This window comes from Maylandia zebra, linkage group LG23, assembly GCF_041146795.1.
Source record: "Maylandia zebra isolate NMK-2024a linkage group LG23, Mzebra_GT3a, whole genome shotgun sequence".
Lineage (NCBI taxonomy): Eukaryota > Metazoa > Chordata > Actinopteri > Cichliformes > Cichlidae > Maylandia > Maylandia zebra.
In genome coordinates this window covers 39186443-39203938 of record NC_135188.1, presented here as the reverse complement: position 1 = coordinate 39203938, position 17496 = coordinate 39186443, and the positions used below count along the sequence as shown (strand labels likewise).

Below are 17496 nucleotides of genomic sequence, written 5' to 3'. Positions count from 1 at the left end.
GCGACGTCCGAGCCGGCATGCCTTCATATTTATCTGTCTCGCTCATGTCTGCGGTAGGCTCACCACCAAGCTGGAGCATCTGGGACTCAGCTCATCTATGTGTCAGTGGATCTCCAACTTCCTAACTGGCAGACCACAGGCAGTAAGGATGGGCGGACATGTCTCAGCCTCCACCACTCTCAGCACTGGAGCCCCCCAGGGGTGTGTTCTGAGCCCCCTGCTGTACTCTTTGTACACATATGACTGTGTGGCCACTACCAGCTCCACCACCATCATCAAGTTTGCTGACGACACCGTCATGGTGGGCCTGATCTCTGATAACAACGAGACGGCCTACCTGAAGGAGATTAGGAATCTGGAGAACTGGTGCCAGAGGAACAACCTCCTTCTAAACGTCAGTAAGACAAAGGAGCTGATAGTGGACTTCAGCACTAAGCAGGAGAGGAACTACCAGACCCCCGTCATCAATGAGTGCCCAGTGGAGAGAGTGGACAGCTTCAAATACCTCGGAGTTCACATCACGCAGGACCTGTCATGGTCCTGTCACATCAACACCGTGGTGAAAAAGGCCCGACAGCGTCTCTACCACCTCAGACGCTTGAGAGACTTCCAACTGCCCTCCAAGGTGCTCAGGAACTTTTACTCGTGCACCATAGAGAGCATCCTGACGGGAAACATCTTAACCTGGTTCGGGAACAGCACCATGCAGGACAGACGAGCTCTACAGAGGGTTGTGCGGTCAGCTGAGCGCACCATCCACTCCGAGCTCCCTGACCTGCACTCAGTCTACAGCAGGCGGTGCTGGACCAAGGCCAGGAAGATCGTGAAGGACCTCAGCCACCCCAACAACGGATTGTTCTCTCTGTTGAGGTCAGGAAAGCGATTCCGCTCCCTGAAGACCAACACAGAGAGACTGAGGAGGAGCTTCTTCCCGCAGGCGATACGGTCTCTAGTGATGTGCGATACCACTGATTTCCTTTCCGATCCGATACCAAGTAATATTCAGGGTGGTATCGACGATACTGATCCGATACCGATACTTTGTACAAAACGGATTTTATTTATTGTATCTCAAATTATAGCGTCATAATGATTACAGGACATCAGAATACCTTCTTCTTATCACTTAATAATGCAGAGTTCATCATATAGAAATAAAAAAACTAAAGTTGTGTGCTATTTGAACACCTTGCCTGCCTGGAGGACTAAAGGACTCCGTGAGAGACTCTCACCCTAGCAGCACCTGTCCCTCTCCTCCTCTTCAGTTCGCCTCAACATACGCTCGTCATATTTTGTGATATGATTTACTCTGAGGTGTTTGACAAGGTTAGTGATGTTGCCACAACCATACATGCCAACCCTCCCGATTTTTCCGGGAGAATCCCACCTTTCTCCAGATTTTCCACCCGGACAACAAAGTTGAAAAACCATATCGCAGAATTCATAGCGCGGCCCAGCCAATTCCAGTTTCCAACAATGACGGCAGCGACTTAGTTTTAATATCACTCTTATTTCTCTTTCTGGGTCGCAAAAAAACTTTTAACATATTTTCAGGTGAGAATGTAGCTGTGTAAACTTCAAATATCTGAGCCGACCGACACATCGTCTTCAAACCCCCGCGGTCTTTCACCACTCGGGTTAAACATGATGTACAAGTCACTTTGATAACTTAAAAATGTTCTTGTTTGGCTTTTTCAGTGTTTTATTTGTTCGTGAGTAAATCGGTTTGGCTGAGATTAAAGTTATTAGATTAGATTAAATTAAATTAAACTTTATTATTCCCTCGGGAGGGTTCCTCCGGGGTTTTCACACAGCTGAATAAACGTCAAACAGAAAACTGATTAAACAGAAGAGTTTACGTCAGTGTCCGGTTATATTTTAGACAGCAAGGAGCAGACGGCAGAGTTTCACTCCACCGAGGGAGCTCGTGACGTACTACCCGGCTTTCTTTAGACCGCGAAGGCCGGTCCTCAGGTGGAAGCAGCCTCTGAATTTGGACACCCCCGCTGTTTCCGGGCCGGCCAATAATAACGGTGACATTTAACGTATTTTATCCGATAAATAAACCCTGTAAAATATATTTATCCGCCCAAACAGCCCTTTTGAATCTCTCCCTAATTCTGAGGTCTCAAGGTTGGCAAGTATGGCCACAACACCTCACTTTTTTTGCCACATTTATTGCAAACCACGGCTCAGCTGTTTGTGGAGGTAAAATACATCCGCACAATTACGCTCAGCCATTGTTGTGAGTGCGCACGCCAAGGGGCTGCGAGACATTTATACAGCCGTATTTCGCACATGACTATGAAAGGCGGAAGAGGAAGTAGTTCCTTTGAATGTAGGCAATCCGAATGTTATAGTTTCTTTCCACTGTGTTCCTGTTAATGATAAACTACAAATTTACTCTAAATTACTAAAATATCGATATTTTAATGTGAGAATCGATTCTAGAACATAAATGATTGGTATCGGAGGAATCGATATTTCAGGATCAATCCGCACATCACTAACGGTCTCTCAATCACACCACCACACAGTACTGACCCACACATACAGTTCTTACACACACACTGGACATTCTGGACATTGTTTTCACTTCATCACTTAAATCACTTTAAGCATATTTGCACTGCACAAGACATAATGTGGATTGCACAACACTGGACATTATATTCTTCATTTCCAGTTAATACTTGTACAGCTGCTGTTATTGTGTATATATTTATTTATATTTCTTCATACATTCTTATATAGTTCTATATTGTGTATTTTGTTGTACAGTTATTTTATTTTCAACTTTAATTTATATATTTTATCTTATTCTTTCCCAGTTAAATTTACCCTTCATTCTAATTTGTGTTGTACAGTTATTTCATTTTTAACCTTAATTTATATTTTATTCCTTCCTAGTTAAATTTACCCTTTTTAATTTTTCATATTTATTTCCTATCTTATTCATAGCCTTTTCCTTTTTTGTTTTCTTTAGGTCACGAGCAGTTGTCCAAGCATTTCACTACATATCGTACTGTGTATGACTGTGTACGTGACAAATAAAATTTGAATTTGAGTTCAAGAAAGCGTAGGCATTAGAAAAAGTGTCGATTAAATGTGTCGAAAAATGTTGTCTTTTGTACGTGTTTTGAGTTTTTATGTGCTTCTGAGTTTTTACGTGCTTCGGAGTTTGTACGTGTTTTTGAGTTTGTACGTGCTTTAGAGTTTGTACATGCTTTAGAGTTTGTACATGCTTCGGAGTTTGTACGTGTTTTGGAGTTTTTACGTCCTTTGGAGTTTTTACGTCTTTTGGAGTTTGTACGTCTTTTGGAGTTTGTACGTCTTTTGGAATTTGTACGTGTTTTTACGTGATTTGAAGTTTGTATGTGCTTTGTCTGTAGGGGCCACCGTAAATATACTTTTATTTATTCACTCCACATAAAATGTAATAAATAAATCATATAATACAAAAATCAACTATTCACATTTCAACTTTTAACTATTTAAATTTTCAGCTTTTTCCTTTCACAATTTTAAAGTGAAACAACACAAAACACTGCAAACCACAAAACAATTAAATATAAATTATAATATGAAAACAAAAAGAACATGCACATTCTCTGTCATATGGACCTGCATGAATAAACTTTCTGAATCCTTTATCATCTGCAAGTGAAAATAGTTGTGGATGATTACTATACCTTTCTAATGTGCCGTTGTTGTCCCTGGCTCTCTTTCTCTCTCCCACTCTGTTCCTGTGCTGCTGAGTGTAACTACCGCCCCTCCCCCCTCTGCCCAGCGTAAAGCACAAGGCTCGCATGCTGAGTGAAGCAGAAAAAAGTGTGAGAGAGGGAGAGAGAAGAGAGAAAGAGAGAGAGGCTGAGAGAAAGAAGAAGAAAAAAAACACGTGACAGCTCGCGATAAGGAGCCGGCTCGCGTCGTTCACGTCAAAGAACCGGCTCTAAGAGCCATTTCGTTCGCGAACGACCCATCACTACAAAGTAAACTGCAATGGGACCACAGCAGAAACGTTCATAACAAAAAACCTAATCTGAAAACCAAAACACCTCCACCCAGCTGAACTTTCTAAAGAAACTAAAAAAACCGAAAGCCTCAGTATGAGCAAAGGATCAAAGTAGGCATGAGAAATACTATGGAGACGTTAGGATGTTTTGTTATCTGGTCAATTTATGAACATACTGGAAAATTATATTAAGTACATATATCTATAAGTATCTATAAAGTACAAACAATGATGTTAAGTAGCAAAGCACTTTTTTAAAAGTTGCTTAAGTGCCAAGAAAATTGCACTCTGTGCATCACTAGTGTTGATCGCTGCATAGAGACCAAAATACTCCAACCTCCAGGGCTGGAAGCATAGCTAATGATAAAGTGCCAAAAAAACAAGTTCCTCAAACTAGAGTTGTACTCTAAAAGTGAGTCTGCATTTAGACTGCTATGTTAAAATTCCCACCTTTAGAGCTGAAATAAATATGTCTGACTTAGTATCTCTCAAATAAAACAGTTTTTGTCTTGAAACCCAATATCCCGTTTTATGATCATTTATAGGAGGTACAGTTTTACAATTGATCGCTTTAAATTGTATTAAGGCTATTGCAAAGGCTGCCTGCTAGGTTTCACCTCTGCTAAATCAAGTCACTGAGCTGGACCTGTGAAGTGTTTAATCTCTGTGCTTTCTAGAGTATTTGAATGGAATTATCTGATAAATAATACAGATGATGCTGAGTGAAATTCTAGTACCGTATTTATAAGCTACTTAGTACTGATTAGCAGGTATGATTGTAAGATTCTCCCTCACAGTCTATGGCTACGTCTCGCTAACTAAGCCTCCTAGTGATGGCTCATAACTTTGCACGCCGCACTTATCCAAATATATAACTCCCGGCTATAAAACAAACAGAACAGCAACAGTCAAACTGATAAATCAGAGTCCACAACCTATCAGGTAGATATTGCAGGGGCTTGGCCAATAAAGATGATTGGGCTTGTAGCCTCGGAGAGAACAGTCATTATTCAAGCAACCACAACAGGTCACTATCCTTGGAAACATAAAATTTAAGTACAGGAGTGATCAATGATCACAATGTTGTGAATAAAACAAGAACTGCAGAGTTTACAATCCAGCAAATTTAATCTGATAAAAAATTACAGCAGATATTTGTGAACATAGCATTTTCCTCTTGACCCTAGAAGCAGAAAGGATGCTGTCACATAAAAGTTCATCCATCCCCCCTTGGCTTTGCAGACTATAGATATCGATCCAGACGAGTAGAATATTCTACCCACATGAATATTAATAAACTTGTGTGATTTTGGTTAAAGCTTTGACTTTCTGGTTACAGAATTCTGAATCGCTGCACAGTTTAAGAGGTCATCGCTGGTGGGTGGCTATCATCTCCTATTCACGGCTCTGTAAGTTTGCTCGGGGGTATTGTCGACCTCTGCGCTGACACAAACTTATTGCTGGTGTAAATCACGCTCTCGCCACACACACACACACACACACACACACACACACACACACACACAAAAACACACACCACTCCTGCGCTCTCTCCATGAATATTTAAACAAGTGTACATACCACACTGCTATACATTTGTCTGCAATATCATTGCTTGCCTGCAGTTGTATCTGAATTACACCTTTTTGTCTAAAGACTTGCAACGCTGGACAGCTTTTATTTATATTTTCTCTACATTCCAGGCACATTTTTGCCCCCCGCGTACTGACAATATAGAGCATAACCAAAAGACACACCTGCATGTGCACTTAATGCCATTTTCTCTGTGAGGTTACTGGGGACACAGAAGTGACGGGGTGTATCCACACTAATGCATCTCTGCTCGCAGACAGATGACACACCTCCAGACCTATCTGTTCATTTACCTCCACAATCAAGATTCACGGCTCTATTTTCCGCTGCCCTGTTTGCCAGGGGTGCTCTGTTTTTTTCAATGTTAAATGAATTAAATGGGCGGGCTGCCAAAAGTGCTGCTCATTTCACATACCAGATATAGCAGCATGTCCGGGTCTTGGGTATGTATAGAAAGAAATTTGGAGGGCGCTTTTGCCTGCGGCGGGTTCCAGGTGATGGATTTTGGTCTCACAGCTGCACACTGTGACCTCTATTTTTAAAGGTCAAGCTGTGGTAATGTCATGATAATAAGAAAAATTATTAATACCAGCTTTAAGTTATAATTACCAAAAGGATTACCTTTAAATGCCAGCGCAGATTCCACACTTGAGTGCACAGGAAAAGTTGCTAAAGAATGTCACTGCGATGAGCACAGTTGCTCTCACAAATGAGCTGCACTAAGCCTCGTGTCTGAGAAACAGCGAGCGGCAGACAGCCGAGCCTCTGCTCTGCATGACTGGCTCTGTCAACTGCAGCATACGGAGACCTGGCGCAGGCCAGGTGGCTCTTACATCTGGCCCATTAGCTCTCGACCACTGCAATGACTCTCCACGCCATTGAGGGCCTGTTGAAATAATGTCATCAGGACCTGTAAGTGCTGAAGGCCGCCTTGCCCATTGCCTGCTCAGAATAGCAAGCCATAGGCACACTATGAATCTGTCCTGTCAGCTCTAAGACTGAATCCACTCATGAGGAGAATATGGCAAAACTATTTGAGACATGCACTGCAAAACTTAACTCTGTTTTTTTTTTTTTTTTTACAAGTGCCTTTTAACTGTGTTACCATTTGTGCTAGAGACGAAATTCTAATGGTTTCGAGGAGAAGACAAGCTTTAAGGGGATATTCAATGTATCATGGTGGCATAAAGCCTTCACAAGGTACTGCTGTCTGAACACAGATAGAGGTGGGCAGATTGATCCAAATTGACAATACTGATACCGACACTGGTGTTGTAATAGTAGCTCAGTAGAATCAACACCTCAGTTATTTCTATCCTCCAAATTCAGTACGTTGCTCCTGTAAAAGTGTTATTGATCTATGACTCACAGACTGAATATGTACTATATTCAGTATATATTATACACTGCAAAAACGGCTATACTTGAAACAAGCCAAATATTCTTAAATCTGACAAATTTTTCTTGTTTTGAGCAAAAAAATCTGCCAATGGGGTAAGCAAAAGTTGCTTGACTAGAATTCTTAAAACTAGCAAATTAATCTAACTGCCATATGCCTTTTAACTAGACAAAATTGTCTAAAATGTATGCTTATTTGAAGAAAATGTGACTTATTATAAGTAAAAGACACTTTGATATTTAGAAAATCTGCACCTAAAATGAGTATTATGCTTTCTTGAACAAGCTGTTTTCAAGAATTATTTGCTTACTTTAAGATTCTACACCTTAATTTAGATTTTTCACATTAAAAAAACACCTTACTATAGGACAAATTTTCTTAAAACTGAATTGTTTCTTTCTTGATTGAGCTAACTATAAGAATTATGTTTCAACTCTGAGAACAATAATCAGCAAAAATTCCTGAGAATAAGACACCATCTCTTCAAAAAGCTACTAAAAATAAGGGAATTCATCTTAAATTAAGACAGCAAAAGCACTCTTAGATTTTGCGCTTTTATTGACACAGCAATGGGTCAGTAACTCACTGAGGTCTGTTCCAGGAGAATCATGCCTAAAATTATACATTTCAGCAGGGTACTGTGTAACATGGCCAAAATAAGAAGTGCATATTCCAGATACTCTTAAAATGAATAATAACAGTATAACACACTCATGGCTGGTATCAAAAATAAATTTTGCTGAAGCTTAAAACAATCACTATTTCAAATCCTATATTACATAACATTTTAGAAGAACAAGTTTAACGACCACACAAACAAACATGTGTTTTACATTTGAACAACTTTTCTATAGAAAAAAAAACAACCTCACTGACTAACACTGAGTCTGATAAACAAGGCAGATGGAGTCTGTCATCTGGGAGACTCACTCAATGAATGACTTCCACTCACCAAGCGCCTTCTTGTAAGAGGGGGTTGAATCTCGGTCATGGATGGAGTCTTTGAGTATTTCAGTTTGCAAGACAGACAGCAGCGTGGAAATGCACTATGGATATGTGAGGTGGAGGGCATAGTAATATGCCATCAGATAGAGCAGTCCCTCATTAAGATCCTTACGGTCAAAAGTGCTCACCGGTGTGGTTCCAACAGCTATCATGCAGTTGCCTTCAGAGACAAGCAGAACTGGACAAGCCAGGGGTCGCTGACGCAGGTAGCCTTCAGGGTCTTCTGAAGTCTACATGACAGAAAAAAAGAGTATTAGAACAAGACTGTAAGAAACACAATTTTTGAGTTGCATTACAGTTTAAAATAGATCAACTTTTTTTGTAGGTTTTATTAACATCAACATGTTATGGGGATCTGAACTTTAAGAATATTTGACTGACTCCACAGTAAAATATATAAAATGAAAACATGAGTAACTGCAAAATTCAACAATATATACACATAGAATATTGCAGCCTTACCTTTAGGACATGGAAAAAAGCCTCACTACAGATGCCCAGCTTCTTAGGTGGTACTGTGCTGGAAGGGAAAAGCATGGGAAGGGCTCTGAACACAGCTGCTGCATGTTCCACTGGTTTGAAAAAAGAAAAATAAGACAGGGCAACACCATTAAACATTGCAAATAATGTAATCTGCAAAGCATAAATGTAGACAAATCAAGATACTGTAGCATTGCCTCCATCCAAAGTTTTTGGATGGAGGTAAGTGCTGGGTTCCTCTCTGAAGAAGTCACCATCTCCAGTAGTTGTTAGCGTTTTTTCAGCAGCAGTCTTGTTCTAAAATACAGTGTACATAGGGCTAATTTCACATAAAATTGCACAAGAACTTTAGGTCTCTAAATATGAAAGATAGTACAACAAAATATCAGTAAAGTGTTGAACAATAAAAAATATGTATATTTAATAAATGGGTAGGCCACTTGATTTAAATCAAAACTAAAGAAGATTCTACTGTCTATCTGTTAAGTGAGTATTGGTGGAATTATTTGAAACTGGATAAAACAAGCTGGTGTGTTCTCAGTTTTGTCACACAGCGATAGGACAGAACTTACTTCTTCACATTTGTGCACTGCAAGCCATAGAGCCCGACGCCTGAGGCAATGTTCAGGACCAGGAAACAGATCTTTGATGTCATCTCGTGAAAGTGATGAGAGCAGGTCTTCTCCAACATTTGCTTCTGCAATAGGAGTTTCCAATTATCACTACATTGCATTATCCTCATGTGCAAGCCAGCTGACAGCTTTGCTTGGGTAACAGACAGGATACATAGGAAACATAATTTAATATTTACCATTTAAAACCATGACTCTATTCCATTATTCTCCCTCCTCACTGCTCCACAGGTTCTAAATTACCTTCCTCCTATTGACTGGTAAAAGTAATATATTTGTGATACATCAATTAAATGCATGTATACATATAAATGTATTTTTTTTTTTTTTGCTTCCTGGGCTAAAGTATATAATGAAATAACTTCACTAATAGAAATTTGAAACTCCCACAATTTCTGTAAAACTGGCATTAACTTATGGCACTTTGCACACTTGTTGAATAAATTCACAGACACTGAAACTAATAACTGGACATGAATTCTTTCATAACTTTCTGCACTAGCATATTTAAAAATGCTAATGCAACTAAGCTAACCGCACAGCTAAGCTAAGCTAACAACCGGGTATAGCCTGCCATGCTAGCGACTTAACATGCAACATACCAGAACACAAAACATAGAAAAAACAAAACAGTCACATACCTTTCAGGTTGGCAATTGTTATTTCGTCCAGTTTTTCCATAGCGTGCCTTAATTTCTTCACACTGTACCAACTGTATCGCATCTACACCCAGACCCCAAAATCCTGCAATCCAACCGCTTAGGCACGGAGCTAGAGGCGGGAAGGTGGGCTGTACCAACTCAGGAGTATGGGGTTGTGTACGGAAATGGTTTAGTTCGCTCTTTTATACCTATAAAATGATATATATTTAAATATTTGACTATTTAGTTAGATTATGTTCTGTAAATACTGACGTGTGGGTGCTGTTACTTACTACAGCTGTTATAAGGCACTGAATTAGGATAGCCATTCCTACCCCATAATGGAATAATCCTGGTTATCTTGACTTTATGGGAAAAGTAGTTCACAGACCAGTAAAACAAAATGATTTGGCGCTGTGTTATCTACATCGTTTTTGTGGGTCTGACCCTCAAATCCCTACTGAGTCATATTAATTCTGCACATAGCCATAGTCCAGATTTCCGTGAAGATTGTGGCATAGATGGATGTGTCAAAGAATATCGTGTTTACAGCTAATTTTGGTATCACATTCTTCGAACACACTCCGACCACCTTGCCAATGGACGATGCAGCTGATCGATTAGGACACAAAAATCTGTAAGGTGAGACTGACTATATACTTTAATATCTTTGAAAATAATCATATAAAATATTCATGTTAGATGTCTACTTGTTTTTACAGCTTAACAGTAGATATGTTAATGCTTATTCCTTATAATCCACAACAATGCTATCTATTTATAAAGAATATTCTGATAGTGTTTAATTTCTTCTACTAGAGAAAACAACATTTTGTATTTTTTTAAACTTTTGTTTTAAATAAACCAATTGTCATGGTCCGCAGTCTCCTTGGTTGTTTGTGTTTATTAATATTCATTGTGTCAGTTAGTTTCCTAGTTATTTGTTAATTATTTCCAGTGTTTAGGTGTTCTCTGTACCTCCCTTGTCTTCAGTGTATTGTCCCTGGTTCGATATTCGTGTTTATTCCTGTTTTACTTTGATAGTCCCTGCCCTGCATCGGTGTATTCTCCTCCTGGTCTCTTCTCATCTGATTAGTGTCAGCTGTGTTTCGTGCCTGTCTGCCAATTCCTCGTTTCCTTTTGTGTGTGTATATTTAGTGTGTTCTTTGTCGGATCGTCTGTATTCTCTCCTGTGTTATCATCTGTGTTCCCTCCCTGATGTTTTCATGTCTTATGTTCCTTGTTCAAGGTTGTAAGGTTTTTGCAACATTTTCCATGTTTCCTGTGTTCTTTAGTTTAGCTTTCCCATTTTAGGTTTTTGAGGATTTTTCAAGGCTTTTAAACTACAGTTAAGCTGCCAAATAGCAATGAGCATTAAATGAATATCCATTTATTAAACTCAGCTTGAAAACATGCATATTTTAGAGTAAATTATAAAATGCAGTATATTTCTGACATTAAAATTTTTTAGAAATTATCAGTGTACCTTGTATTTAATTTCCTTATCCGCAACTAGTCAATTAATCAACCAATCTCAATTGCAGTTCTAGGAGGGAACCCTCATCAGCAGTGAACAGAAATCTGAGTAACATGTGGGCATACAGGACTGATTCAGTGGTGGAAAGCCAGCCAACAATGATATGATATGAGATTCCATTCCATATTACAGTTTCACACACAAAGATATGACATGTGCGGTCATGAAATATTACCTGGGTGATGTAATTGGACTACACGTGAGCTCAACATATGTTTTATAAAAGGTACACTGCTTTACATGCATGAACTGTATTTTCAGGTTATTGTTTTGGACAGTTTTGTGACAATTTTTAAAATGAAGTTGTTGTTTTCCTATAAATTCTGACAGTTGAATGCGATTTTAGCATTGCCATAGTATAGATATACTGAGGCTGATCTATTATTCTGTTTGACATGGCCTAAAGTGAATGAGTTGTGCTGTTTCTGTTTTTCAAATGGGCCTGTATTTCATGTTTACCATGTGCTTTTAGTTCCTGCCTTTGTTCATATACTGCATATTGTGTCAAACTTGACAGCAATTATATTAAACTTTAGTGTCAATAAATACATTTCTTAAACTGAGCAGCTGTTTAAATGCCCTTACTCTTGAAATGAGAAAAATAATCTTATTTTTATTCTGGAAATTCAACCAAACCATTGTCATGCCTTGTAACTGGTAAATAAAGCTCAAGATGAGCTGAAATATCCTTTTAAGGAAAAGTTAGACATATTTTCCTAGAATAAGCTTTATTTTCTTGTCCAAAACTTGCTTGTTAAGAATATATTTTCTTTTTAGGCAAAAAATAAGAAAAAATGTCCTTAAACAAGGTTTTTTTTACTTTCTTGAAAATTGTTTTTTGCAGTGTAGATTATATATAGACATTAAAATAAAAATATTCAGAACACTGAATTGTTGTTAGTAACATGAAAAAATATACCAGAAACATGAATGATGAAAAATGCTTTGTGTTACTGTCAGGTTTATTTAATGACCCAAAGTGCTTTAGAGACAAACACATTAACACATTAATGCTCCAGGTCTCTAAAAAAAGAAAGAAAATCTATTTCAAATACCGTATTTTCTGCAGCATAATTTTCTCCTTTAATTTTCTCAAAAATCAACAGTGCACCTTATAATCCAGTGCACCCTATTTATTAATTCTGGTTGTGCTTACTGGCCTCCAACCAATTTTATTTGGTATGCGCTCAAAAATCTGTCAAAATGTTTTAGTAATACTTTGGTAAGCTACAAAGCCGGATTGTCGGAGCATTATGGCTACCGTAGTCAGGAGCATTGTGGAGTAATACATACTGTGCTTCAACATAATATTATGGGTGTGTATAAGGACCCCAAAAATGGCACCTGTTAAGAGACATGCTTACGAAGCGGATTTCAAACTCAAGGCTATCAGTAGAACATGGGAATAGAGCAGCTGCGAGAGAATTCAACATTAATGGTACGGAAATGGAGGAAGCAAGAAGATGACCTGCGAAGTTATTGTGAATGAGTTTAATAAAGTTTGACTTATCTGTTTTGTTTGGCTTTATGTGACTTATAATCCAAAAAAATGCGGTATATGAAAAGCTGAAACCTGCGTTTTCTCGTGTTAACTAATTATTATTGAAAGTACAAATCAATCACAATAAAATTCAGTGATTTAGTAGTTATTAAAATGTGTTGAGAATTTGCAAACTGACGAAGAGTCATCTCATAAATCTCTCCCCTATATAACCTGCCTTTATAAGTTATGAGTATCAGCACTGGTTTTCATATCGGTGATGCTGGCTATATTATATGCTTGGTATGGGATCAATGGAAATTTGCAGTATTGCACACCACTACCGCCTACATTTTACCATGTGAACTTCACATTGTGAAAAAGCGGTTAACATCAATGTGACTTTACACTACAGATTTACACTGATCAATGTACCATTTGTAGCTTGGGCCACAGAACGTGAAATGAATTTGACTATTTACTTTTATTCAAACAGAAATGACAGTTTCGGCTTCTTGTGTGAGAAGATAAGCAGAGAAACAGAACCAAATGTCTTTAAACTGAACCCTGATTTTCTTGGAAAGGTTTTTAGCTTTACAACATATATGAATTAATATAAATAGGTAACCTTTTTTTTTTCTAAATTTCAGCATTAATATAACCTACATCACATCATTCATACACTAGCCCTAAAGCCCTACTCTTGTAATTTAAATCACTAACAACACAACTTTGAAATGCACACTGTTGGTGTCCTCTTGAGACTGCACTGTAAGAAATGTACGTAAAAATTACCCTAAATAACTGTAAAATGGCAACGGTAAATTACCATTAAATCAAAAAGAGTAAATGATTGTAATATCTATATTAAATTTCTGTATATTGACAAACGGTGATTTGCTTTTATTTTTACACTGCTAATATGTTGAAAATATATAAATTTACAGTAATATGGCACATTGTCATTCATACAGAATTATTATGTACATTTTAGAGTGATGAATCTGTAAAAATATCTACAATTAATCACTCTAAAATGTACATAATAATTCTGTATGAATGACAATCTTTCCTGCTTTTTTCATTTGAATTTACAATTTACAACTGTATATTAATTACTCAAAACATACCGTTCTTTTAAATTTAACAAAATGTCAAAACATTGTTAGAATTATTGTGAAAATTACAGTGAATTTTTTTTAAAATATTAACAAGCTCAGACTGTTTGATAAAACATTATATCTTAACAGTAAATACGAGCAATTACTAAAAATAAAAAATATGCTTATTTCTTTAAGTTCTCCAGTCTCACCAAGTATATAAGACAGCTATTTACAATGAAAAAATATTTTGTGGCATAATTAATGGCAAAAGGCCATTTTCTATTGGAGAACCAATTACCCTAAAATCTTAACCTTCCATATCATTGTAAAAAATTACATTCAAATTTAGAATCTCAGGGATTCATCAGTTAACTTGGTTTGATCATTAAACATAATTTTTCTTATTAGTTAATTGCTTACTCCTCTCCTCGAACTTCCACCATTCATGTCTATCCGTTTATGACCACTGTGTACCCATCTTCTGATGACTACTTCCAGAGGGATGATGCACCATATCACGAAACTGTGATCATGTTAAACATCACAATGACTTAACTCCATCAACCTCCACATTCACCAGATCCCAAACCAAGGGCACCTTTGGGATGTGGTGGAACAGGAGATTTAAATCATGGATTTACCACTGTTCAATCTGTTTGAGTATGATACCACCTGCTGAAATTAAAATTAATTGATAAAAATGAAATACCCAAAAAAAATAATGAAATATTGTTAATAAAATAATTGGTGTAGCTTGCAAGGTCAGCTTGCAGTCAAAGAATGTATTATAAAAGCTGTAACAATCAGTTTCTTTAAAAAGTCTCATTTATATGCACGTTTTGGAGAGATTGCATCACGTGTCTAAACCGTTACCTCTATGTTACAAAAAAAACCAAAACAAAAAAAAACAAACAAACAAAACTTAGACGAGACAGATAGCAGTCTGACTGTGAGGTACTGCAAGAGGGCACCAATACTCCTTGGTGGCGTGTAGTCCGCCAAACCAACGAAGAAGAAGATAGGGCCACTTCTAGTGGTATGCGATACTGCATATTTTGGTATCGATCCGATACCAAGTAAATACGGGCCAGTATCGCAGATACCGATACCTTTCAATAAATAAGGTGGATGCCTCATTGAATTGCTAAATCACAATTAATTTTCATGACCTTAATTGTTTTTTGTGATTTTTCCTTTTGTATTATTAATTACTTAAAACCCAGGACATAATTAGGAGAAATAATTTATTTATAATTAAATAAAAACTGCTTTATTATTGTGGCGGGCCTGGTCTGCGATGCTGCTGCAGATGAGATGGACTCACCTTCACTGCATCTACATCTACCCCTAACCCTATACTATCGATATTTGGATCGATCCGCCCACCACTATCCAGACTTACTCAGCTCAGCAAGGGAGTGCCAGCAGCACCCTGCACTGAACCAACAACCTTATATTTCAATGTAAGTATATCATTAGACATGAAACATATCAGCTATAACCATAGTTCGCTTGGGCAGTTTTCTTGTTGCGTTGAAAGCGTTCCTCTGTCACAGGCTTTGCCTTCAGTCCTGTTTAGTTTTCTGGAAAGTTCATGCTAATGCAGCAGGTTGAAGATTTTAGCTAGCTTTACTGTGAAACAAAAGCCAGTTTAATTTACCAGGAGCAGCTAAAGACAATGTTCCTTTTTGATTTATTTAGGGTTATTATTTCATTGCGACCTGCTTCTGCCATCCTTACCATTGTAGAGGAAATATAAAAAAATACATGAGTTGGGTCAGTCATATACTCTGAATAAGCTCACTACACTCCTAAAAACTGAAACAGCATTATCTGATAAGGGTATTGCCAAGCTTTGTGAGGCGGTCAAGGGGTCCAGGCTGTTTTCTGCATGTCATAAAGGGCCAGTGAGGACAAAATACTCCAGAACAAAGTTCTTCATACACATGTTGAACTATGTGGAGCCCAAGGAAATGTTTTTAGAACAAAGTAAGAATAGAACAGATCAGTTTGCATACTATGTACCTCTAAGAGAGACTTTGAAATATTTGTTAGACTCTGATTTGTGGCAGAGTTGTGTAACAGGTGAGCAATCGGCTGAGTCTTCATCAGATGTACTGTGACATTAGTGATGGTAAGATATTCAAAAGTTGTACTTTTTTTTTTTTTTTAATCAAAATCCATCATGTTTCAAACTACTGCTATACCAAGATGCCTTTGAAGTTGTTAATCCTTTAGGTTATGGAAATAAATAGATAAAACTGTAGTTAAAGGAAGCTTGTTTTGCATGCTGGAGATAATTTGGGCTCACATTGCACTGGTGGCTTCTGCTTTAGTCGTACACATCATTTCTGTAGATACTGTTTAATGACGCAATCTGTTTTTCAGGGTGGTGATCCCAATCAGTGTGGAGCAGAATGCACCATAGAGATGTACTACTACTGTTGAACACCTCAAGACTGAAGGTACACCAGATATAGGAGGAGTAAAGTTTGAGTCAGTTTTCAACTGTTTAAAATATTTTCACATCTGTCAGTCAGGTCAAACCATTTTGATTAGGACACAACATTTTTAGGGCATTTTGTCATATGATGTTGCGCTGTTTCTTAAATTTTTTGTGGAAAAAAAAAAAAAAAAAAAAAAGAATGGTTCACCTACTCCATTCTGAATCGGAGCATTAAACAGTTTAAATACTCTGACTCTGATACCTCTTCAAAGCTATGTGAGGTCAGTCCTCAAACAAACTCTCAGGACAGTTAATACAAAACTGGAACTTTTTAAGGCTGTTGCCTCTCATAATTGCCTCTCAAAGATGGAACAGATGATTTTTACCCCACTGCATCCAGACTGCAAATGAATCGCACAGAAGAAAAGGACCTGTGAGGCTCAGTAACAGAGATTTAATTAGAAAAGTACAGAAATTTTGCTCCAAAAAATATTATTTTTTTCTGTATCGATACCTACTGAATGTTTTCAGTCGGTACTAAAAAGGTATCGTGTTTTGGTACCCAGCCCTACTTGCATTCAATTGCAATTTTCATGTCAACGATACAATTCAATATCCCAATACATCACGCTAACTTCATTTCAGTTTGTTTGTTTTCATCAACAAATAAAGGAGGTTACATATAAGCTACTTTTTTTATTGCTCAAAACTTGCCTGAACACAGGCTGCACTTGTTGGTCCACTGTGACGTATGTCGCTGAGGAAAACAAATTGCTGTTATTTTTAGGTTTTACAGTCCTGATCAAAAGTTTAAGACCATTTGAAAAATGGCAAAAAAACAAACAAACATATTTTGCATGGTTGGATCTTAACAAGGTTCCAAGTAGAGCTTCAAGAGGCAACAAGAAGAAATGGGAGTGAGGCAAAACATTTTTTTTTGAGTATGTAATTTATTAAAAAGAAAGATTAAACTGAAACAGGCTGTTTTACAGCTGATCAAAAGTTTAGGACCACACCTCCAAAAAACAGAAATCAAAGTTCCAAACTTGAACTCAGTAATGAATAGGTTTCGCTGTTATTATTGATCACTTCATGCGAACGCTTCCATGAGGTGAGTGGGAACATTTCTCCAAGTGGTGAAGATGGCCACACGAAGGGCGTCTAC

The 17496-nt window shown here is 37.7% G+C and overlaps 1 long non-coding RNA gene across 1 annotated transcript; it reads right to left on the bottom strand.

The window, feature by feature from the left end:
- Window positions 1–7488: 7488 nt before the first annotated feature.
- LOC143415194 (uncharacterized) lies at window positions 7489–9896 on the bottom strand. The gene is made up of 4 exons (XR_013095832.1): window positions 9766–9896; window positions 9065–9189; window positions 8475–8584; window positions 7489–8242 (listed from the first exon to the last, which is right to left on the bottom strand). It is a non-coding gene; the product is annotated as an uncharacterized LOC143415194 (long non-coding RNA).
- Window positions 9897–17496: the final 7600 nt, after the last annotated feature.